General features: G+C 39.2%; 1 protein-coding gene across 10 annotated transcripts in view; it reads right to left on the bottom strand.

The window, feature by feature from the left end:
- The window catches only part of PPFIBP2 (PPFIB scaffold protein 2), a 134,979-nt gene extending 111,225 nt beyond the window's left edge, over positions 1-23,754 (bottom strand). For 2 of the 10 annotated variants that reach the window (XM_088145883.1, XM_088145881.1), the window contains exon 1: positions 23,531-23,751. The gene's annotated coding sequence lies outside the window, so the exon portion shown is untranslated. Of the gene's footprint in view, positions 1-7,967; positions 8,118-23,526 lie in introns of those variants that run through there. The other 8 variants (XM_088145884.1, XM_088145880.1, XM_088145882.1 and 5 more) reach the window with 8 other exon arrangements.
- Positions 23,755-25,519: the final 1,765 nt, after the last annotated feature.

Below are 25,519 nucleotides of genomic sequence, written 5' to 3'. Positions count from 1 at the left end.
TCGATCTAGATTTAAAGCAAGTGATCCATATTACTGGGAACCCCTTTCAGAGAGAACTTCTCACTTCCTGTTAAGCAGCACTATGGATCAAAAAGTGTTCTTGGTAAAAGTAGGTCGTTTTCCTAGCTCATCTATCTGTATTGTTTCGAAAACAAGGAACAAAAAACAGTTATCTGACAAGGGGCTAATGACCACAATTCATTTGGGCTGCCATGGAAAGCATAAAGGATTTTGTTGTACCTGAATAAATTCTTTGCCTGGAAGATGTTACAATATACCCCAATTTGGATCTGATTCAGATAATTAGGATCAGAAATATTTAGGGGCGTGCATGGAATAGAAAATATAAAGCAGCATGTTCTGTCAAACCATCACATCAGCCACAGTTGGCAGAAACAAAACTCAAAATAGTTTGGTTGTTTCAGGTTTCAGCCAAAACAGAATATGGAAGGATCATGGAGTGATTTTATGGGGTGAGCAAGGAAGGACTCTGGTACACATCTCTGCCCTCTCCCCTTCTTTGCACGGCTTGTGCTCACCCTCCATGTGCCTTCCAAGCATATTCCCTTCCCTCCCTTCAGCCGCTGCCACTAGGGTACTGCCCAATGCCCAGGGTCTGGATGCAATAATCTCAGTTGTATAGGACAGACTCCCAGCATAATACATCTCATTGCCCCACTAGCCCCCAACTCTCCCTCCCTCCCTCCCTTCCCCCATCTCCATTCAGCTGCCACCGCCAATCTCACTATCTCCAAGAAACCTCCGCAGTGTTGGCTTTTTTCCACTCTCCCCAGTCCCCCCACCCAACCACTTCTGCTTGGAACAACCACCACGTTCCAATTTGTATCCAGAACAAAATAGCCCTGCTTCATTCCGTATATAGATCAAACCCACCAAAACATGGAGGTTTCAATTCAGGCAAAAACCATCCAAAAACAGTTGTTCCATGCATGAACCAGTTTGTGCAAGGGACATTTTGCATATCCCTAAAAATATTGAAATGATGAATTCATGTCCTCCCAGGTTAAGGCAGTCTTAGCGCATCCACCCTGTACTGTAGCACAGCTAAACAACAATGGTATTGCCACGTAAACATCCATGATATTGCCCTCAACTCATCTCCAACCCACAAGGGAGAGTGTTGAATTCAGCAGAGATTGTAGTATTTTCCCTTTAAAGTGGCACTATCCAACCACAGCTTCAAGGTGAGTAAAATTAGTCCTGCTTTCTCACCCATTACCTTGGAGGCAAGGTCAGCTGACCTGTTGCAGTTGTGACCAAAAGTGTGTTTTAGGTATGTCAGGAGGTACAGATACACCTCACCTCTTAAAATCACCAATCGGATTCCACCACAAGTACTTAGTTTCCTGAGTTCTTTTCAGACCCATCACCTGCCCACTCTTGTTTCTGACACCAGCTTCCACAAGATAAAGAAGAGGAATTTTAATAGAGGAAGTAGAAGAGAGCATGGCTAGTTAATCCACTTTAACAGTATTTTCACATTCATTTTTATCTTAATACACAGCATACCAATCTGTATTTATTGCAACGTCCAGAGAATTAGTTATTAACGGTACTCAGAGACTGCCCCAATCTTCACAACATGAGTTTTGAAGGATGTTGAACTACCTTTTTCTTGTTTATTTGCCAGCTTCTCTGTACTAGCCAGTTTTAATACTTTCCCCACCCACTAACAATGGTTGTTTGATCACTGTCAGCTCTCCAAAGTCTATCTCTATCCTGTATAGTGGGATTATTTCTACCTTAGTGTCTTTCCACAGGTTTCAAATTATATTAGCTTCGGAGATGCCCAAATTGGATGTGGAGGAGAAGCAAGCAAACCAGGCTAGAGAATCCAAAGTCCTGAAGCCAGACCTCCCCTGACCCCAATTCCTGCCTCAGTGACCTGATTGGTGGATGTTTTCTCACTGGTGGATAACATGCTGAAAAGTGACAGCAGTATAGGCAGAGAACAAAACCAGCCCCATTTCCTATGCCTTAACACTCACAAATCAAGACAACACCTTCTGCAATGACCTGGAACAGAGGTAGAATATAGGTAGAAGTAAATTTTATGCCAGCAGTTTTGTGCCAGGTTATTAAGGATAGGTGGAGGGCTCTTTAACACCAAAGTGGGGAAAGGGCCTTACATTCTATTTCAGGGACTTACGAAGTGGAAAACATCAACCTACCGTAATGCAAAGTGCTTTAAAGTGGCAATAGCCTAGATCTCAATAACACAACAATATGATATGGACTATGGTACTGTATATCAGGGGAAAGGGAGCTTCTCAGGATAAAATGCTTCTCTAAAACACAGAGACTTAATAAAGTAGATGTCAGATCATAAGATGCTACTCCAGACTTCTCATCTCCTTACTAATTTTCTGCATGGGGAAAACCAGCATATTGTCTTTAATAGTAATGTGAGCTACTAGCTGCAGTCCTCAGTATAATACACAAACCATATCCAGTATGGCACATTTAACCTCTTAATGGGGGGGGGGATGTTAAGGGCAAAAAGAATGGAAATTATATATTCAAGAACAGTTATTACAACACAGGTAAAAGACTCCTTGGTATCTTGAAACCTCATAGCTACATTCTGAATTATTGGTGTTAGCTAGATTTTTAAAACATTTTAAATGAAGAATTTCATTGCCAAGAATCATGATTTTCTTTTAAAATGCTCTACAGTTCAATCATTCCAATCATCTATCTTCTAATTTGTATACATGATTCTTACGGAAAAAAAATGAGGGGATTATTTATATTCATTAGAAGAGAATATCTGCAGTTTAGGGTTGAACTGCGGAATCCTTGGTGCTCTCTGGTTTGGTTATTTGCTTGCAGATGTTTCATTACCTGACTAGGTAACATCATCAGTGCTATTGAGTGTGGGGTTTGCTCCCTATTTATATACAGTAGCTTGCCCTGCCAGTGTTGGTGGAGGTGCGGTTTTCTCCTTTATAGGTCCTTGATTAGGGTATTGTTTTCTGCTTCTTTTGTCTGGTGTTAATCCCTGCTTATCTGGGTGTTGTCTGGGGGAGAGGATGTGTTCTGGTCTTTTTGTTTCCTTCTTAGCTTTTTTATTGTCTCTTTTGAATGGTGTATAAATGTGGTTTACCTCTATGTGTCTATTGATGGCTGATTTGTCTAAATGCCAAGCTTCCAGGAATTCCCTAGCATTTTTGGATTTAGCTTGGTCTAGGATGCTCACAGTTTCCCAGTTGAAACTATGGTTGAGTCTGTCCATGTGTATTTATATTCATAATATACCATTGTTATTATTGTATTATATATAAAATATTGCATGTAATATAACATTAATATATATTATTATATATATTATGTTATTGTACTATACCATTATTATTAATAGTATACCAATATTATTAATAGATATGGTTGATGACAGTCCATGTGTATTATATTCAAAATATACCATTATTATATATAAAATAATTTATTATATTTAATACATTTATATTATTATATATATTATGTTATTGCAATATACCATTATTATTATTATTTATATACCAATATTAATATATATGGCTGAGTCTGTCCATGTGTATTTATATTCATAATTATACCATACAGTGGTACCTCGGTTCACAAACTTAATTCGTTCCACGACTCTGGTTGCGAACCGAATTGGTCGTGAATCGAATCAAATTTTCCCATAAGGTTCAATGTAAATACAGTTAATCCGTTCTGAATCATATGTATTTTTTTTTTAAACCACAAAAATATGAAACAAAGTACAGTACAGTGCAGTATGAAGACAGAGAACACTAACCTTCCTTGAGGCGACTTCTGGCGTGGAGGACAGGAAGGCGGGTGGGGAGGCAGTTATTGTTTGGAGGGAGAGTCCCCCTCCCTACAGGAAGCCACGACCACGTGTCACAGCAGGGAAAATGGCCGTGGGTCATGTTCGTCACCCGATGCGGAGTTCGCGAACGGAAGCAAAATTTTGCGAATGGTGCTGTTCGTGAACCGAATTGTTTGTGAACAGAAGCGCTCGTGAACCGAGGTATTACTGTACTTGCTCCTTATAAGGCAGCAAAGAGGCTAAAACCTGGTGGCTGTCCTGCGGAGCATCATCCCCCCAGAGATCAGATTGGTCCCAACCTTACTGGCCTTTCGTAAGGACATAAAGATATGGCTGTGCCACTGGGCTTGGGGATCTGAATGGCTAATAGAGTCTATACAGTGGCTGTGTTGAGTGTAGATCGTTTTTAGCTGTGGACGTTGTTATTCAGTTTTTATATGTTTTAAGATTGCACCTTGTTCTTTTTTGAAGTTTTTAAAGTTTTGTAAGCTGCCCAAAATCATGCAATTGAAATGGGTGGCTATATAAATCAAAATAATAAATAAATAATACCACTCTTTCATTCTGTGGATTGGTGAATCCCCTGAACCATTCTCCGCTGGCAGGCGATTAGGAGACTTTTGCCCTTTCCCCCTTCTCAGGATAAGACTTTTTGAAAATCTGTTTAGATAGTACAATGGACCTTCCAAAGGAGAGTTGCAGGCAAGAATTGGCAAAATGTGCCTTCTCTCCTTTTCTGCCCGCAAGGCCCATAGATCAAGATATTTCCATGCAAAAAAGGAACCTTTCTGTTTAAGAAAAATAGGAGCAAAACCAATTAGATAGGCAGATGTGTTTAAAAGTAAAATATTAAAACTGGCTAGATCAAAATCTCTGGGAAACAGACCACAAAAATACACAAGAACTATGACTTTCTGACAATCTTTCAAGGCAGGGGGAAGAGAGGGACGCTAGAATAAGTCTTCTTCGGAAGAGAGTTTCAATGCTCAAGTGCCCTGATAGAGCTCTGTCCTACACATTCACAAAGCACCTAATACAGGTAGTCCTTGACTTAATGACTATTTGTTCAGTGTGATTGCCGTTTGCAACCTTCCCTGCCAGCTTCCCCAGACAGTCAATGGGGAAGCCAGCAGGGAAGGTTGCAAGTCACTGGGTTGAGTCTCCCTCACCTGCACACCGCCTCTCTGCACTTGCACCATACTGGCCACTTGTGTACCCCTGAACCTCACCATGCCTCCCTCACACAGCCCCTCACATCCTCCCTGAGTCTAGCCTCCCTCGTACCCCTGCACACCCTGACTCTTGCTGCGACTCCCTTGAACCTTCATGCACCCCCTTACCCCTCTGCACCCCCTCCCCACACCTCATGCACCCCCTCCCCACACCTCATGCACCCCCTCCCCAACCCTCGCTGCACCTCCCTCACACCCTCACCATGCCTCCCTCCCTCACTCCCCCACCCAGCAGCAGCCACTTACCTGCTTGCCGGCCTGCTTGAAAGCCACCTGAGATTGGCAACTTCCTGCCAGCTTCCCCACTGACTTGGTTGTGGGAAGCTGGCAGGAAGTTGCCTCGCCTAAGGACTGTAAGATTCAGTTAACAACAGGAACCGCAATTGCAGGGATTGCCATCGCTGTGATGCAGTCACGCTTTATGACTGCATGGCTTAGCAATGGAAATTCCATTCCCAATTTCCATCGTAAATTGAGGACTACCTGTCGCTGGTGGCAGAATATGGTACGCAGCCTGTCTCTTCCAATAACCTGGATTCAAAACAAATACGCAGCTTTTGAATCAAGCTCAAAAACCCACCAGCAGCAAAAATAAATTACCGCTATAACAAGCCTGATATGATGACACGTGCACCTCAATTTTTCATTCCTTAGAGGATAATAAGGAAATAAAACCTATCTATATGGGCAGACATGTGCAGTGAACTGCCTTTTAATTTAATGCAGACAAGCTTCCCCTGTAGGAAAGTTGATTTTGCAAAGGATTTTCCTGCTATTAACAACTGCTTTCTATTAGAGGATATGTGACCGCTTCATATTGCCTAGAGAAACAACACATATGCTGGAAAATACAAGGAGGCAGTATTCAAAACTGTAGCATCTACAGCAACTTAAATAAATGGATCACAAAAACTGTTAGTCCCCCTAATGAGTGCCGAAGTAGTTTAAAACATTTCCAAATTTAGGGTTTTTACTGAAAAACAAGACAATCAAAATTATTCAGCCTTCTTTAGTCCCAACACTCCTCATCATACAATTGCAAGGGACAATAAGATGAAGTATCTTCCAGTGTCTTGAACGGCATCAGCTGCCTAGAACTGTTTAGAAGTATCCAATCCAAACAAATTGTGGTTTGTGTTTGCCATTGTGCAGATGAGTTAGACAAGTCTCCAGCTCTGAACCTTTTTTCCTTACAATCTCATTTGTGACATCATACTTACCGTTGCTATTCTATGAGAATGAGAAAGTGATTTGGTAGAAATCCTTCCTGTGTGGCTCTTAAAAACCACACTTAATCTGTGGTGGCCCTAAGCAAATTCCTTTCGCTATGGTGTACAGAAAGCTTATTTCTCAACACTTCCTGCAGTGTTTTCAGTGGGCTTGTAAGAGAAACACATAGAAGCATTGGTGCAGCAGAAAAGCTGTTACTACATAGACTTATTAAGTAAAAGATGTACACACTAGAGACCGTAACTAAATCACTGATTGCTACCACATCAAACTATGCAATATTATTGATCCATGGTAGAGCTAAACAACCCACAAGAATTAAAAGTCAGAATATCTCAAGTGGGGTCATTGCTTTTATTGTTCTTCTTGGCAGAGGTTTCCTAAGAAATTACTTATATAGAGTCCTTGGGGTTCTCTGAGCTTGGTTGTTTTCTTGCAGATGTTTCATTACCCAACTTTATTTATATAATGTAGATCACCATATCAATTGGTGGGTGATTCCTACACTGCTGCAAAATCATTTTGGAGGAAAGTTTTGCAACTTCTCACTTGGTCATTATAGCAATTACCTATAATCCATCAACCTACAAAGGAAATCCTAATTTATTTGTTGTATCTTTTGCTTTTTCAAATTTGGACAATACTTTTAGCTTAGGGCAAACAGCAGTGTTTTCATAGTTGGCAAAGGGGCTGTGATAGATTTCTTTGTAACCAAAAGTATATGATTATTGAGGGTAATAGCTAAAACTAGTGAAAACTCTTAAAAAGAAACCAAGAGTAATTTTCACTTGGTTTGGACCAACTGGGTCATATTACTGGCTCAGCATCTTTTTCTAGTCATACCTGTTGCCACAGCTTCAGGCAAATCAGTTTTCCCAGACACTCCCTTCTAGTTCCTTAGCTGAGGCAGATATTTTGAAACTAGCACCACATTCCTCTTTTCTATGCAGTTCAATCTTAGCAAATGTTATGTCTATTACTGAAAATATACAATGTTTAGTTTCTTGGAAACAGCTTTTGCAGATGCATGCATTCACACTAGTTTAGTAAATCTAATCTCTTGCTTGAACTTGGAAAAAAACCCTCTAAAATGCATGCCTATCCTTTGACGTGGGTCAGATCCTTGAAAAAAATTATACCACAATTTCAGCGAACTTTGACTTTTCCATGGCCATGTAACAACTGTCCATTTAGAAGATTATGAAAAGCAATATTTAGGAATGTAAGGGTACTTTTAGATTGTTCAGAGAACTTTGGCCAAATCCATGCAATAATTCCAAGACGCCTGCATAGGATACTTGAATCATGATCTTCATCCTACAAACTAGTTGAGGGAGGCTGGTCAGAGAAGGGCACCTTGCCTAAGATCACCTAATGAATTCACAGCAGAGCTGAGAACTGACAGCAAACTCATAGCTTAAAAGCCTTGTCTCTATCAAGAAATGACTTCATTCAAACACAAGTTCCCCTTGCCGATGAAACAAATAGCTTGGAAAAAGAATTTTAAAATACTTATAATGAAAACAGAATAGCCAAAGAAACAAGGAAGAGGAAATCTCCTAGAAAATGAACTGAAGGTACCAAAGCACAGAAATGAGGACCCAGCAGCTCTGTTCTTGAACTGGAAGGGGACAGTGAAAGAAAAGTCAAACCACAAAGCCACTTACCTTTGCTGGTCCTTAAGGAAACAAAAGTTCAGTTTCACTGTTGCCTGTGAGGAGTCTCATTGCTACTAATCACTGCCTTAGTGCAATGACAACAGCTTTCATTCACAACCAACACCCTAACGTCACACGCCCAGCCCATAATTAAAACGCTTGCAACAATTCAAAGCCCAGCCCACAAAGAAAGACTGTGATGGGTTTTATACTAATTACTCAACAGCTTTCAGTGAATGGCACCTGTCAAAATGGGTAGCAACCATTCCTCCAGCAGAGACCTGTGCCAAGTGAAAGGAAGACCACAATTTCTAGATTTTCAGAGATAGGCAGCCTTCCTGGCAAATATTACCATTCTCCCTAGAACACCTTGCTTTGGAGAAGCATTTATACATACCTTCACATTTTTATTTCCCACTTATCACAGTTCTCGTCTTCTCTGATTGATTGATTTATGCATTTATTTACTACAATTTATATCCTGCTCCAATCCAACAGGCTTTATGAAAGTGCGGTAAAAATTATGGAAGTATACCACCTAAATTATGTCTGACATAAAAAAAATGTACATGTCATCAACTGACAGGAAAGCTATTGATGTTTTGATGATCCTAGCAAATCCATACGCTCCCTCTGTATTAATTATGTACCATCACATTGTATGTTTGCAATGAGATCAGAGAACTTGGGAGTTCAACAATTTAAGAAGATGTCTTTTAGAAAAAGTAGCACTCAGCTGTCAAAGCATCACAAGTGAAGAATCAGACCTGATGTCACATTCTTGGGAACTCTGAAGGATTGCATTGCCTCCTTCCTTTTTTTTCCACGCAATTCCAAGGAAATACTAGTAGATCTATCATAGAAAAATATATCTATCTATCTATCTATCTATCTATCTATCTATCTATCTATCTATCTATCTATCTAAGCTTAAAGAGAAACTTCTTGAACATTTTTATTGTGTTCAGTATTTCATAGCAGGCAGCCTCACTCAATACTGTAGTATTAAACTTTAGAAACAGGCAAGATATGTGGCAAAGAGTATGCATAGAAAATATTGCTTAAATCTTGTTACCACTCATCTGTCGTTTGCCATTAAAATAGCAGGGCAAAAATATTACAGATCCTCGGTCCAAAGCAAGCTCTCCTGATAAAAGGCTATCCGATCTTGCCCACAAAAGTCTAACCATTAGCCATTTAGCTGTCATCCAGATTTTTGCAGCCCAAATCTGGTAGCCCTACCCAACAGCTACACTGGAATAACTTTTCAGTAAGAGAAGATTCTGAAAGCCCCTAATTTGGGGCAAGTGGGTGGAGGGATCTACAGAAGGTTTGCAGGAAAAGGAACAGGTGAAGCAAGGATTATGCAGGCGATACCTCACCCTTTCCCACTGCAAACTGCATTTTCCTAAAACTAGTTTTGATTACAAGGGAACCCGCCTCCCCCCACCACACACAATGCAGCCAAAAGGAAGAACCGCTGTTGGTACCCCTTATAAAGTACATATTTGTAACATGCCTTCTCTATTTCTCAATAGCACAAATACTGAGCTTACAAGGTTTACACCAACAAGCAGAAGTTTAATGGAAAAGGGGTTCTAGAAGGCCTCCCTCAAATGCTTCAAAGTTAAGTTTGAAAACCTGGTTTCTTCCATGGTTCGGGAACAGATACAAAAGAAAGGCAGGAAGGCTGCACGAAAAAGTATCTGAATGATGTGGGGTGGGCAATGTAAATAGTCTGCCATATCAGATGACATGATACGAGAAATACTGGAATACTTTTGTTTATATATAGCACAATTTATCAGCAGCATGCTTCAGATGCCTAACTTCTTCGCCACTGCAAGCTGTTCAAAGTGTTACATGTGCAAGAAAGACTAGCATAGTCAATAAGGTTTCAGCACAACAGTTGAAGTTTTGGTGTTGCACTTCAAGATTTTGGCCTGACATTTCATACCTTAAATTTCAGAATGATGTTCCAAAATTTAGCAGAAAAACTGTACAGGAAATGGTTTAAAAATATTCTAAGTCTCATAAAAACAATATACAGAGGGAAGAAGATTTTTACCTAGTTCTTTTGTTGGTTTTTGATGTTTGAAGGCTATTCTGTGGTCAGATTATCACAATCACAAACACATACAGTGAAAATGCGTTAAGAAGCAATGTACAATTGGCACTTACATATGGGCAAAAGAAGCCATTTACATTACAAAGTTCTCTAAAACTGTACCAAGCTTATTTAAGACAAAGCTTCATTATTGAAGGATCTGTGCAGTTATATAAGCAAGAGACATCCATAGAGGATTCTAATGTCACCTTAAACTGAATTAGGTCTTTATTCCATCAACTTCAGTACTATTTACACTGATTATCAAAACCTCTGCAGAATTCAGACAATCCAGCTTTTCCAGTCCTTTCTGGAGATACCAGAGACTGAATCTAGGACCTTGGGGTCTACCTGTGAGCAATGGACCTTCCCATAACAGGTAGTAACCAGTTTAAGGACAAGTTCCATTCCCAAAGTCTGTCCTTAAGCTGAATTTGTATATAAGCCAGAACAGTATTACTGCATAATACTGTATAAGTAGTATTGTGTAATTAACTCGAACCATTGTGTATCTAACTCAAATTTTGCTACAATAGGCTCCGTTCTTAACTATGGGTTGTCCATAAACTGGGTGTTCTTAACCTGAGAGCTACCTCCATATGAGGAATTTTCCAAAGAAACAAAAGGATAAATTATTTCAAAGTTTCAGGAATTATGCTTGTGGGTAGGCATCTTTACAAATGTAACTTTAACCAAATAACCAGATTTCAGTTTTATTAATTTGTTTTTTAATGGGGCCAGGATGAAAAAGCATTTTGCTTAGGATGATGTGGCTTCTTTAACATCATTCTACCTTTTTGTTTTATTTTTCATTTAGCTCAACTCACAATGCAATATAAATAGCAGTGAAAGTCTTTGGTAGTTTTACAAGCCATCCACAATATATGGCACTAAATATTAATCCATAAAATAAGTTATACCTATCATGCCATTACTATGGAAAGAAAGTATGGAAAATTAGAGAAACAGTGTCCCTCCAATCTCACAGGGAACCCCTTTTTTTGCCTAAAGTGACAGCAGAGGGAATGAACTCAGAAACTTCCCAACACAGAGGGCAAGGGATAGGCTCCCTTTTGCCTTCCAGAAAGCTGGCCAAGGGAGAGGAAGAGGAGGAGGAAGATACCCAAGGACAGGCTACCTTGAGGTCAACTGACTTTGTCCACTCCCAGCCTTTTTGCCTGTAGCAGCTTCCTCTCCTAATCATCCCTTTAGGATTGGCAAAACTGCATGAATTTACAAAACATTTTCCTTTATAACTTTATGGTCAGGTTGTAGTTGGGATATTCAACAGGATCCACAATATTAATCAAAATGCTGAAAGAACTTGCTTCTCTGGAATGGGGGTCAGCTTCTGGGGGTAACCATATGAACTGTTAACACAGAGGCAGGCTTACTTAACTTGCCATCCCTCTGCTTAGCACTTGGCTGGCTGAACATACAGTTTTACTGCCAGCAGGGTATCTGGCAATGCATGGCATTCAGATCTGGTCCTTATCCTGCATCAAGCATGTTTGCTGTGACTAATAAAACTGTAGTGCATATAAATTCTCTTTCTAAAGGAAAGCATTAGCCTTGCCCCCATATGCCACACTTAATATTCTCATGCAAATCAATCCCTCTCTTCCCCAAATACGCCAAACTACTATCAAAAAACATTTAGTCACTTTGCCTTGATTGTACTTGAGGGAGAACAAGAAGGTTCTTATGTTGACATTATGTTTTTAAAATCTAGACACAAACTTTTAAATATCCTAATTCAGCAGTACTTTCAGACATTTGTCAGATTTTTTAAAGATATGTTAACATGAGATCAATGGAGAAGCTTCACCGTTACCCAGAACTAGTTAAAACTGTGTAAGAGACAGAAGCTGTCCAGCAAAATCCTGTGCCTTGAATTGCAAGTAGCACTGATGCTAATTAAAGCAAGGGTACAATGTATTCTGTTTTTAAAACTGAACGTATTCAATGATTTATCTTCACTTTTCAGAATCACGCTAAATATTTTAAAACTCCCTACCAAATAATATATTAATTTTTAGAAACCTTTTCAAATGCTTCAAAATTAAGAATGGGAAAGTATTAGCAAAATTTAGAGATATCCTGCAAAGCAGAGGATGTAAAAGCTCAAAGTAAAAACACTTATGTTAGGCATATGGCGAACAAACATTGAAATTACAGTCATTAAAATCATATAAACACAGATAGTCCTTTTATTTTAAAAGCATCTACCTATTTAGGAATTTAATTGCAAAGCAGAGCAGCATATTTTAGTCACAACTAAATACTTAATTTTTAATTCATTTTTAATTCATATTTAAGACAATTTGGCCAGATATGATAAAATATATAATAAATTGAATCCATGTACTTTCTAACACATCTGCTGGCTAGAAACAGTTCTGCAAATAATTCAAAAGCCTACTCTCTGTTTTGTAAGTTTTCAATGAAGCAGCCTTTCCTTAAGCTGGAGTGTTGCAGATCTGTCAGGACTGCAATTTCCAGACTTCCTTATCAATATCCGGCCCTGTAGGTTGGAAGATTCAAGACTTTAGCATCACAACAGATCTGGACAGAGCCAGATCGAAAAGGCTACAATAAAGTCTATTATAATGCTTACATTTAATCTATATCTAATTACACGGGCCAGTGTGGGGTCTGTGATTAAGCTGTTAGAGTGGTACCAGAGAGACCCAGGTTCAAATTTACCCTCAGCCATGGTAACTCACTGAGTGATATATATAGATGGCCATACATACTTACACGCTGCCAGCTTCCACCCAGAACACATCACCAAATCTATTGTCTATAGCCAGGCTCTACGCTACCACTGCTTTTTTCTGACTCACTTGACAGAGATGCTCAACTGGTAGAATTAAACCAGGCATTCAAGAAATTGAACTATCCACCCAGCAACATCAAGAAACAAATCAATAGAGCCAGACTGATTCCCAGGGAGGAGGCATTAAAAGACAGACCACGGGAACAAAACAACAGAACACTGCTGAGTGTCACCTACAGCTCACAGCACTCAAACACATTATTAATAACTATAGTCCATGCTGGACTATGCTACTGCACTTTCTCAGGCACTGGTTAACAGGCCTATGCTTGCATATAGACAACCACCCAACCTGAAGCAGATTCTCACAAGCAACAACAGGACAATGATGCTAACTGATCCAAAAAGAAGAATATAGTGCCTATGGATCATACTGAATAGCTCAGCTTGAGTTCTAACTCTAGGATCCTCTAGGAAACCTGTTATATTTTTGAAAGATAGCATCTTTCCTGATCAACAAATGCTATAAAAGGGCTTTCGTGAGCTACATTTCACTTCATCAAAGCCACAGAGAGGCTAGACTGATGTAGGATTTAAATTTGGAGGGTCTATTTCCATGTTAGCATCATGGAAGACAAGACTAGGAAATCAAAGTCACAAATGCTAATACTACTTTTATTATAAAGTTACATTACAGAATCTTGCAAGTCTGAATGTACTCTCCCCGCTTTTATCTTGGTAAGAACTAGGGAGGGTCTTGTCTGAGATGCTTACTTAGATTACACTTCTGTCCCGAACTAAGATTTCTTTTTATCTGAATTAAACCAGGCACTGAAGAAATTGTTGTGGTGCAGCTCTTTCTCCTGTTCCTCAAGGTTACTCCTTCTTTCTGTTCCTCAAGGTTACTCCTTCTTTCTATTACATCTTGCAACAAATCCAGATGTTTACTTTGCCCCCAATTTACACCAACAGCATCATTACAGGCCCCAACAAGCAGATGTACAAGATTAGAGGCAACTTCAAATGCTCTCCCTCTAATATAATACATGCTGTCATCTGCCAACAATGCCCCTCTGGATTCTATGTAGGACAAACAGGACAAACTTGAGGCAAAAGAATTAATGTACACGAGTTTAACAGTAAGATCCAAAACAAAGAGAAAATAGTACCAAAGCATTTCACTTCCAGGACAGATCTCAAAGTTACCATTTTGGAAAAAAAGATTTTAACAACACCATTGAGCAAATGATTGTTAAACCCACATACTTCAAAAGATTTCACGCAATCTTAAAAGGTTGCAACAAACACAATCGGGTTTTAACACATTACAATTATTAATTGTAATATGTCTCATATGTAACCTTCATCTGCATAACCCACCTATCTTTCCCTCCCTTCCCACTCCTCCCCTCTACCACATCCAAATTTAAATCCTACATCAGTCTAGCCTCTCTGTGGCTTTGATGAAGTGAGATGTAGCTCACGAAAGCCCTTTTATAGCATCTGCTGATCAGGATTTTATCTTTCAAAAGTATAACAGGTTTCCTAGAGGATGCTATCTTTCAAAAATATAACAGGTTTCCTAGAGGATCCTAGAGTTAGAACTCAAGCTGAGCTATTCAGTATGATCCATATCCACTATATTCTTCTTTTTGGATCAGTGCAAAGCATTATTCAGGATTTCCCCCTTCATAGTTAGTTCTAAAATAGTGATCCACACACTTGCTGAGCCAGTAGATAGATTCTGAATTTTAAGAGCCTATCATGACCCTAATCACAATATGCTGCCATGCTCGTAGGTACAGGCAATCACATCTGTCTGTAGGAAGACAAACTGGTGAAGTTGCTCTCTTCTGCCTCCTCTAATCTAATCTCTCAACATCTTACCACCATCTCTTTTTGGGGAGTTGGGCAGACTTCCAAAGAGTAGCCCAAGCTGCAGCCCCCTAACACGTTTCTTTGTTAAACATGCTCTGCATCGTATAACCAGAAATAACTTGCAGCATTGAGGAAGATGTCTGAAGACTACTGACCAAGACCCTAAAATACTGGCCCAGAGAAATTCTGTAAATTATACAATTTAACAAACCAGATAATAAAATGTGTGTATATATTTTTTCTAGCTGTTCAGTGATCCACAATTTATGCATTCATAAAACTATCAATAAAGGTGTGTGAATAGCAATTGTTTGTTAAAGCTTCAGCAAATGGATATTTACATTAACATGGCTGTAAAGTAAAAGGTAAGGTCCACACTAGACTTTTAGTGATTTCTCAGAAGCATCCATGTTCCTTTCTTGGCAAAAAGCTAAAAGTGGTTTGTCACTGCCTTCTTTGGGGAAGTTTTTAGATATTATTGTCCTGGTATTTCCTTGTCGGATCTGACTCTGCAACTTTCTCCACAATTATACAGACCAGTGTCCAAAGTCAGCTGTGTAATATTATCATATAAAAGATAATTAACTACAATTACAATCTAATACAACATGTAATGAAGTCAAAATCTGATTGTACAATGTAAGCACAGCTAAATTACAAATTTACATTGGATAATCACAGAAACCAAAGTAGGAAAATATTCTTTAGCTTTCAATGTGTATCTAATTTGTTCCTGCTGAGTGTTGTATAAGGTGCAAGCTATTGTTTTTACAATCTCTTAATTCTAGTTTCTTATGTCTTCATGAAATCAAATTGCTGCATGGCATCATTTCTACAAAAAGGTATTATTAGAATACCACGGTTGATAGTTTACCATTAGTATAACTCACTATGAGATTAATTTATATTCTGAAACATAAATATCTATTTAGGCTTAAGCATACTTAAGTTTGAGCTTCAATACTCAAAAAACAAAATATTAATCCATCAGATTTTAAGAGATACAGAGAGTAGCAGTGTTTTTAAATGGGGCATCTCAGCTACATTTTTCTTTTTGAAAAAATACTGATAAAAGTTCCAAAGAAATGTGATCCAGAGATTTAACTGAGGGTTTTCATTTTACATCCTGATTTATTACATTCAAATCTCAAAATTAGTAAAACCTCAATTTCCATCAGATTTTACCACCAAGATCCAAGCACAAGTGTGTAGCATTCAATACAGTGGTTGCATGAAGGCAAAAATAAAATATTCACTATCTAACAGAAGGATTGCATGAAGACATAATTAACATGAATAATTTGTGCCCAATTTTAATAAGCAAGTACAGAACTAGGTCTCAACATTCAGTGAGAACCCCATGTATAGACAAAAACCGGCATGCCAAAGCAAACAACCTAGAGATTCAGGTAGGCAGTTACGAAATCATTATATCAGATCTTGCGAAACAATGTTGCTTTGGGGTCATTACCCTTTTCAGTATGAAGACACATAGCACAGCTCTGATCTCTTCTACATTCCTTATCATAATGCATAACTCACCAATCTCAAGCTGGGACTGCTTCTCCATCTATGCCCTTCTACCTTGAGCCATTTAATCCAGGAAGAAAGTCTCACTTTCCTTGTCACAGATGCATACAGACTTGCAACCACATTAGCATACTAATAAACTACATATATGCCTAATCTTGCAACATAAGTGGAATATAAAACCAGCTCCATTGTTTCAGATGAAGCCTTTTCTAATCTTGTAGTATTCTGTTCCCATAGAAGCTCAGCATACTCCTGAGATGAAGCTGCAAGACAGATTTAGGTGGAACAGTGTCCTCCTAGTCATGTTCCTCAACAACTGGTGTTTGGAGGCATTCTGTTACAAGAGGCGATTCAGAGCCACCATAACCACGATAGCCTTAGCTTGCATGAACCTGCCTAACCTCTAAATTGGCGACCAATCATTACGGCTGCGTCTGCACATCACACTTAGTAATAAAATAATTCATTTGGTTTTGGCTCAGCACATTTTGTAAATCCACCCCATTTGGCAGATAATGCATGAACAGAATTGACTGTGGCTTATTCAACAAACCATGATTTACTGCGATGTGTGAAACAAGTGATAGTCATATAAAAATGACAGCATTAAATCATTTAAATGCTTAAAATATAAATATAAAAATATTAAACACGAAAGAGCCTGTTCAGGTAATACATAGATACAACACTGAAAGTGATATCTTTCTCCTAATTTTTAGATTTATTGGACAAACTCTGCCTTGAGTAATATATAACATGAAAAAGGTCTTCATATCACTCATAACTGTATGTGCCTCTAACATTGTAACCCCTCCTTTTCTCCCCTATGCTAGAAAACCACCAAAAATGTTTTTTTTTTTCACAAAAAGGGGATTTGTTCCAGCTTCTTGGTCATCTGTTGCAACTCTTAAGTTGTTTTTTTAAAATTCCTCCCTCTCTCTCTTTCTCTCTTTGACATTTAGTCAATTTGCATTCCTTATTTTCATTTGAATCTGGTTGTGAAAGGATATTATTAGATGGTGTATTTCATTTCATCATGGGCAAGAAGCAGAAGTTGTCCATTGGCAGGACCATTCTGTATCTATCCTGTTTATTTTGCAAGGAAAGCACATATTCAAAATTGTTATATTCAGTTTGGCACCTGGCATTTATTTGTTAGAGTTATATCCTGCCTTTTCTTCAGGACCTCAGGTCCAATATCTAGTGCTGCCTTCTCTCAACAACATCTCTGTGAGGTAGTTTGGGCAGAGAGAATGGATGGTCCTGTGTCTCGGAGAGGACTTGAACCTGGCTCTTCTCAGTGCCGGTCCAACACCTAAATCACTACACCATCCTACTTTATTACACACAGCCACTGGTTTATAATATTTTATGGGCTACAGTTTTATCATTTTTAACAGTTTAAAATACTGATGTATATTTAAAGTTGTCCACTACCTGGATATATGTGTGTGATGGTCTTTTTACAAATATGTTAAACAATAACAAATAAATAAATAAAGCCAAAACATTAGCTAGTTGGACATTAGATGAAGAGCATGAGTACTTGATTTTCAGTCAAATTCTCCTACCTAAACAGAAATCCTATTAGCATATTAGCTTCACTGACTCTCGATAACAGCAAGCCTTCATACCAGCCTCTCTGTACATAGTAGGACAAATTGGTGAAAAGCACCTTGTCCAAAAACACCCCAATTTTAGTTCAGGTGCTCAATAGAGCACTGTTTTTCACTCTCTCCAGCTTTATATGCCATCAAGATAGCAAATATCAACAGTTGTAATTGTTCCAACAGACTTTACATCATGGGAGAAAAAAGTCATCTTTCACTGAACTCCAAATGTAGAATTTGCCTTTCTCCCTGACCACTGTCGTAGAATAATGCACTAGTAGTCTCTTTGGAAACATTATAACTAAATTATAATCCACAATACCAATTAGCAGGATACTTAGGAGCTTCTCTCAATAACAGCAGACTGATGTCTCAATCACCCAATTTCAGTTTCTCACTCAGTTTTATTATAAAAAGGACGTACATGCAACCAGAGACGGTGTCCACAAACCATTCATATTTACTTCATTCCAAAGTTTGATTGACACTTTAGATCCCCTGGACATGAACTTTAATCTCAGTCTGTTTGAAATATATGAATGGCCAGCACTGGGAAAAAGACACATCTTTTGGAATCACTCCCTTGCAGAATTCTCCCCTTTCTTAAAGATCATGAAATTTGAGTAGGCAACCCATGACCTGCATTTGATCTGAAAATTTGTGCCAGAGCTCCTCCAGACTGTTCCACCAAAATTTGGGGGTGGGGGTGGGATGACAATCTTCAGCAGTATTTTTTTTTTAAATTAAAGTTCAAAACAGGTGTGTTAATATTTAAAGAACAGTAACAGCTTTAGATGCCTAGTCAAACTGGCTTCTTGTATTTTTAGTTTAAAGTACAGTAAAACAAAGTATTAGTAAAAATGTCCCTATATATTATGAAACCTCACCAGCTCTACTCAGTGTCCTGTCTATGAATAATGAATTCATTCTAGACTTTTATATAGACCCCCCCAAAACACAATACCTGCAAAAGAGAGAGTGTGAGAGAAAACTAGACTTGGAAAGTCCACAGATTTACAAAGATACATATGAACCTCATTTGAAAAATGGGGGAATATAAAAAACTAGCTTAATAAAAACTGAGCACGTGAGGAGGAAAAATTGAATGGTTAGCTGGTAGATCCCATTTGTTTAAGTAGGAAGTCATTTAATTAATGCAACAATCCATTCACCACACATGGAGTAGGACCACAGACTCTGTCTACACTCACGACATGATACAATCACCAATTTAGTTACCTGACCTTAAGCCAATAAACATCTATAACTTTAAGTAACATGTTTTCTAATAAGCAAGTCTAGTTTATTATAACAGCTTTATGGCCCTTTATGGAAATATGCTTAGGACCACAGCTCCAATGATCATCTCTAGATGCAACACAGCTGACTGCATTTGTACAATCCAGAATATCTGTTCAGAATCAGAATATGACACTCCTTTCATTATTCTATTAGTCTCTATTATAGTTTGCCAAAATCACCAAATAATTTCCATATAGTGTATCACAACACTTCTCATCTGAGAACTATTACTATTGCTATAAAGCTACAAGCCTATTTGAAAACAAATCTCAATAAATAAGAGAATCTAGATTCAAGTAAACATGGATTGGGTAAGAGAATAATTAAAATAGAAAACACATGTTAGAAATACATCAGCTTTATGAATTCTGCAGAATGCTTCACAAAAATGAGATTCTCAAATATTTTTTTATCCTGCAGAAGCCAGACTTCCCTGTCAAGTTTAATTCATGCCCTTGAACCTCCAGCCTTTGACCGAAAAACAAATCACACTTTAGCCATAAGAATCAGAACTTAATTTTAAACTTATTATGTGGAACGCAAAGTTGCCTGTTAGCTCCAATGTTATATAGGACACCTAAATACTTTAGAAAAAATAGAAAACATAATTTAATTCAAGAAAACTAAAAAAAAAAGATATAAAGGAACAATTTATAATTTTCTTGGGATGCATAAATATGTGGTCCAAACCTACATGAAATAAGTTCCAGTTACTCTTGGGAAGCATGTCATCTTTAGCCTGGTGACTGAGCCACTAAATTCAGACAGAATTATTTGTAAGTAAACATTCAGAGCTCAATCAATAGAAAGCCCAAGAACATACAACAGAATGCAAGCTCCAGTGCCATTAAATGTATTTCACCACTTTGCTTCATGACTCCCAAACAAGGGTGAGATATTGTTGACAACTCAAACGCATTCAGTATCTATTTACAGTTGATAGAATCACAGTGCTGGAAGGGAATCTTGGAGGCCTTCTAGTCCAACCCCCTGCCCAGTGCAGGAATCCTCCTACCATCCCAGACAAATGGCTGTCCAATTTTTTCTTGAAAACTTCCAGCGATGGAGTATCCACAACTTCAGGAAGCAGGCTGCTCCACTGCTTAATAGATCTCCCAGTCAGGAAATTCCTCATTTCAAATGTGGATCTCTCACTGTAAAGTCTCTATCTGATTCTTGTCTTACCCTCAGGTGCTCTGGAGAATAAATCCTCACCCTTTTCCCTTAGACATCACTTCATGTATTGGAAGACTGGTATCATAACTCCCCTTAGCCTTTTTTTCTTTAGGCTAAACATAGCAAGTTCCTTTGACCACTCTTGGTAGGAGTTAGCATCCAAGCCCCTTACCACCCCATTACTCTTCTCTGCGCTCTTTCCATGGTGATAAAGATAATGACTGAAGGTGGTTTCTAGATCGTATGAAATTCAAACAAACTCAAGATTAAAGAGGATGTACATGGGCAGGACTGCACCTTTACCTTCTACCTTCCCTCAGCCAATGGCCAATACTGAGAAATGATGGGGACTGCAGACCAACAGCACTGGATGAGCCACCCATTACTTGGCACAAGATATCTGTCAAAGACTCAAGAGTTCAGGTAACCAGCATTTACCTGACAAGGCCCTTCTAATCTAGCAGAGGCTAATTCAGTTTATAACTCCTAAAGTGATATACTTATAAATACAGATCCTGGTGGTGTGGTTGTTCTGAATTAATTAACATTGTCTATACTTGTGGGTTCTGACCAACATAGTAGTTTTAATAAAGACTCACTAATTGAATTCAGCCATGATTTAACCATATCATAATAAGCTAAACCAGAAAAACATGTTTTACAAATCACAACAGGTAGATTCACACAATAACCTAAAACAAAATAAAATAAACCTTTTTTAGGGATGTGTTACGTGAACTCATGTCAGAAAGACGCCACAGAAATCCCATTACAGTAGCATACTATGCAATCTTATATTTATAAATGAAGAAAGTTGGATTGAGTAAAATAGAGCTTACTCTTAAGTCAGATAGTGAAGGATTGTAACCTTAAGCCACATTTCATCGGGGTTAAGCTGTGGACTGAAGTTCTGACTAATGTTAATGATTATTCCTGAGTTCCAGCCATTTATTTGGAAGAAAATCTCAATCATTTTAGCTAGAGACTTCATTTGAGCTAAGGTCCAACAGAACTTCAGCTGCAAGATTTAAAAATATTTATAAGCCTCAATGAACACAAAGGGAGTTCATTCCGAAAGAGAAAAAAATGCATTAAGATCACATAGTTCCATATTTATCTACCACCAGCAGCAAAACCTTTGTGTGCATTGAATAAATGTGTATGAGAAAAAGAGGAAGCAAAGTCACCTTAGTGATCCATGCATTTAATTGAACTGACACAGCCTAAATGTGTAACTGTGTGCATAATTACAGAGTTCTGTTTCTTCCAGCTTCCTTGATCATATTAAGAGGTCCAATCAGGGGAGGCACATAAAAAGCAGGCAGAGCTTTGATCGCACTATTGTGGCTACCATCTTGACATTTTTTACCATACCCTGAGGACACTCCTGGGTCATATTCGCACATATAACTTGTAGGCATGCAAACTTTATTTGTACCATCAGCAAAATTAATCAGAAGAGGGCACAACAATTCCACTTTCTCCTCTATCTGTTCAGTGAAAGAATACAAATGTCTTATGTAAAGAACAATCCAGATTGACTCTGAACATGCCCAGAATGTCCCTCCATTCATTGCTATCATCATCAAATGCTTAGAAAATGTTTGGTTCCAGTGGCAAGGGTTTGACTGGGCTCGATTGCAAGAAAATAAAATAGCCTGACCTGAACCGAACCTACATTTTGTTTCCAAGGCACTGCTGTAAATGCTTTTTTTTTTGGTACATATAACTGTTGCTCTGTGGTCACGTACTAATGAATGCAGTACACTATCAACTGCATTCCTAATGTGATCCACTGCCATACTCCAGTGCACAGAGTTGTCATTATGAGAAAAATGGATGATTTTGCAAGCTTGTGCATGCTTTATCGTTTGCATTTTATACCAGGAGCACAGGTCCCATGCAAAATACTACATCTGAGGGAAAAATAAGCTGGGCAAGCCATTTCAGTTTACTTTAAATGAATAGATTGCAGGACTTACTGAACATCTGACCCTTATCCCCAAAAGCTCACAACCGTCATCAAAAGAAAGCGAAAGGACACCAACTAAAAATTCAAGAACAGTAATTTTGCTTGTTTTTAAAAAAATCACGTTACTTAGGTTTTTTGACCAATATAAATACTCATTTTTTCTGCATGAAAATAGCTGTGTTTATACAACATGCTAGCCCCTACTTAACTGAATCATAATTTACTGAATTAAAGAAAATGGACTGGGTTCAGGCAAGACACTGAACCATAAACTAGTCCTTATTTATTTCATTGTTATTGTTATTATTTACTAAATTTATTATTTTAATTTTATGTTGGATGAATCCAGGAAACATGCAAAACCAGGAAGAGTTGTGTACATAACACATAGGTCAAGTGGCTTACGGATACTGCCCTCAACTGCAACAACAAAAACCACATGATCAAAGAAGTCTTGGTAATAGTGTCATGGGAAGGGGTTGGACAGCATACAGTATTACATCCGATTACTTCATGGAGGGGAAAAAACCCCTAATATTGATTGATGCCTCTCATTTCAGTCACTAAGCTGCGATAGCCACAGATATATTCAGGGAAGGCCTACACACCTACACACACAAATCAACTAAGGATCAGGTACCCCCTTCATCAATGGAAGATATTTCCCAATCAGTATGCCCGAGATTGCAATCCCATTTTTTCAGCGAAGTAAATCTCACTAGAAATAGTGGGATTTTAACTGCACGGCCTATGTTTAGCATGCCATTAGTCTGCAAAAAGTTATTCAAAACGCTCACAGACCAGCGGCCCCATCCTTAGCAGGTGAAGGGAGTCTTTAATAGCGTTTGCTTCTAATTAAACGAGTGAACATCACAGCTTCGGAGCATTAATCCAAAGTTCCGAAATACTGTTTCTCTTTTCCAATCTGCAAAGGAGAAGAGAAAGAAAGAGAAAAGAAAAGCGGAGGGGGCTCACACACGAGCTACCTTCCGCGGTCCACCTTTAAATGAGAAAATAGGGAGAATGGCCATTGGTTAAAACGGCGGAGCGCCAATGAAATGCCTCAGGATGTATGGAGGAAAAGTGGCAAAGGACCCGCCAACCCACGGTCTGAAACGCTCGTCTGACAGAGTTGTTTGTATGTTGGGTCAGCGAGCGGCTATTTCGCTCCCTCCAGCCTTTAGCAACGAGACAGGTACGGTGTGACTAACCTACCGGGGGAAGCGCGCGGAGCTCCGCTCCTCCACTGTCTTTTCCCGGCGGAAGAACTCGGCTTCGCCCGGCGCCGCAGGTCCGGTGGCCGGGCAGTCTCTCTCTCCCCCGGGAGCGCCCCTTCCACTCCTGCCCTCTCTCTCCGAGTCCCCACGCCGCTTAAGTTGCGGCGGCCATTGGCTTGGGAGACAGGACCGGCAGGCAGCTATTGTTCCCACGTGATTCCCAAGCCAAGTCAGGAGGGGAGTGAAGCGCGGCCGAACCAACGCAGCTTAACGCCAACGCAGGAAGGTGGCATGTCAGGGATCCGACACGGGATCGCGCCGTGGGCAGTGGATCCGGGATACCTACTGCTAACGCACCAAAATTATTAATCCTCCAGTATAGTGGGCGCTGTGGGATGCCCCACAAGCAGTAGTTTGCTTTTCCCGGCTCCCCGCCGCCCTCCAGTAAGCGCCCCGCCATTTATGAACCTCCTGAAGTTCATGTTAATTGTGCTATTGTTACTAGAATCTCATAGATAAGATGCTAATAGCCGGGAAAAACTATACCAAAGGAGTGCGTCCCCACTGAGAAGCTGCATCGTTAAGAATAGTTGGAAATAAGTCCCATTCGGATCAATAGGGTAAAGAAGGGTTCAACAGGGGGAAGAGGAAAGAAGAATCTCATCCTATGCAATTTACTCGCTATTCCCCATCCCATAATCTCTAGGGATGTCGGACTACAATTCCCATTCGCCCCACCTAGCATTACCAAATATAAGATCCCCACGGCAGTCTGATATTGTTGTGGTTTTCTTTCACTAGAGCAAGGTGAGAGGAAAAACTAAAGTGAAGGGAGTTTCATTTTCTTCAGGGTAAGGCACTTGGAGCGCTCCATATGTGGCTGAATTATCCCCCAGCAATGGCGGCCGATGCTTGCTTCGTATTGCATCCCATTCATATTTCAGCATAAATCACACTTAAATGCATTTTCAAATAATTGTGCTTTGAATTGCAAATTTGCACCTGTGTGTTTAAATTGGAAGTAAAACATAATGAACTCAATGGAATTAGTCCAAAGTGTATATATCCGGCCGAACCAAGATTATTCAGAAATCACCTTACTGATTTCAGTGGGATTATTTTTTCCCCCCAGTAGTTTGGCTTCAAGTAGTTTCAGCCTTAAAATGCAGAAATCCTCAGAATAATTTTGGATGAAAACTGTTATGGTTTTGCCCCGCCTCATTCACAGAATATTTTGGGTAGGGATCCAAATGGCACTGCCCTCCATTTCTAGCCCTCCTGCGTTTTCCCCGTATTTCTTCTATCTTTTATTCCCCTTCCCCCCATAAACCAAAGCTAGGGAAGGCTTCTGGAACTCTTTCCAAGCCCTTTTACTAGCTATGCTCATAGGAGGCATCTGTATTTTCTTCTACCTAATGACATAACATGTTGTATCTGTGAGTTTGTTTATCCACTCCCCTCATGTTACACATGTGTTTGTGCATGTGTGCTGCGCATGCTGTGTGAGTCATGGGATGAGAAAGGGCAAGAGTTGAGGATGGAGCGGTTGCCATCAACATTCACTGCTCAACCACCTCTTCCATATGGATACATTGGAGGACATTTTCTAGGTTTTTTTCCCCCCCACAAACCTGGACCAGAGCTAGCCCATTTTCCACGCAATCTATCTTTTGCCAACTTCTCCTCCTACTCCATATGTGTTCCTGTGCAACTCAGTTTTTGGAGTATTTTCCTGCTGATGAAGAGGCAGCCAAAGTCCCAGGCCCGTTTCCATATTTTTTTCCAATATTCCATTAGGTTGGAAGGAATAAAAAGGAAAATATGTATTTTGACTGGGAAGATTAGGAGCTGTCTGGAGTTAAGATCTAATCACCTGCTGCTCTATAATCCTGCGACATTAATGGGATTACATGGGGAAAAAAACAGCATATGTCTATTCACTTAAAGAGAGCATATTTCCCTATTACGTAGTTCTACTGACTCAGAT

This window comes from Python bivittatus, unplaced genomic scaffold, assembly GCF_059951505.1.
Source record: "Python bivittatus isolate LINGU-HERP-01145 unplaced genomic scaffold, Pbiv_v1 ctg000480_np1212, whole genome shotgun sequence".
Taxonomy (NCBI): domain Eukaryota; kingdom Metazoa; phylum Chordata; class Lepidosauria; order Squamata; family Pythonidae; genus Python; species Python bivittatus.
The sequence above is the reverse complement of the archived record's forward strand: the minus strand, read 5'-3'. Positions and strand labels throughout refer to the sequence as shown.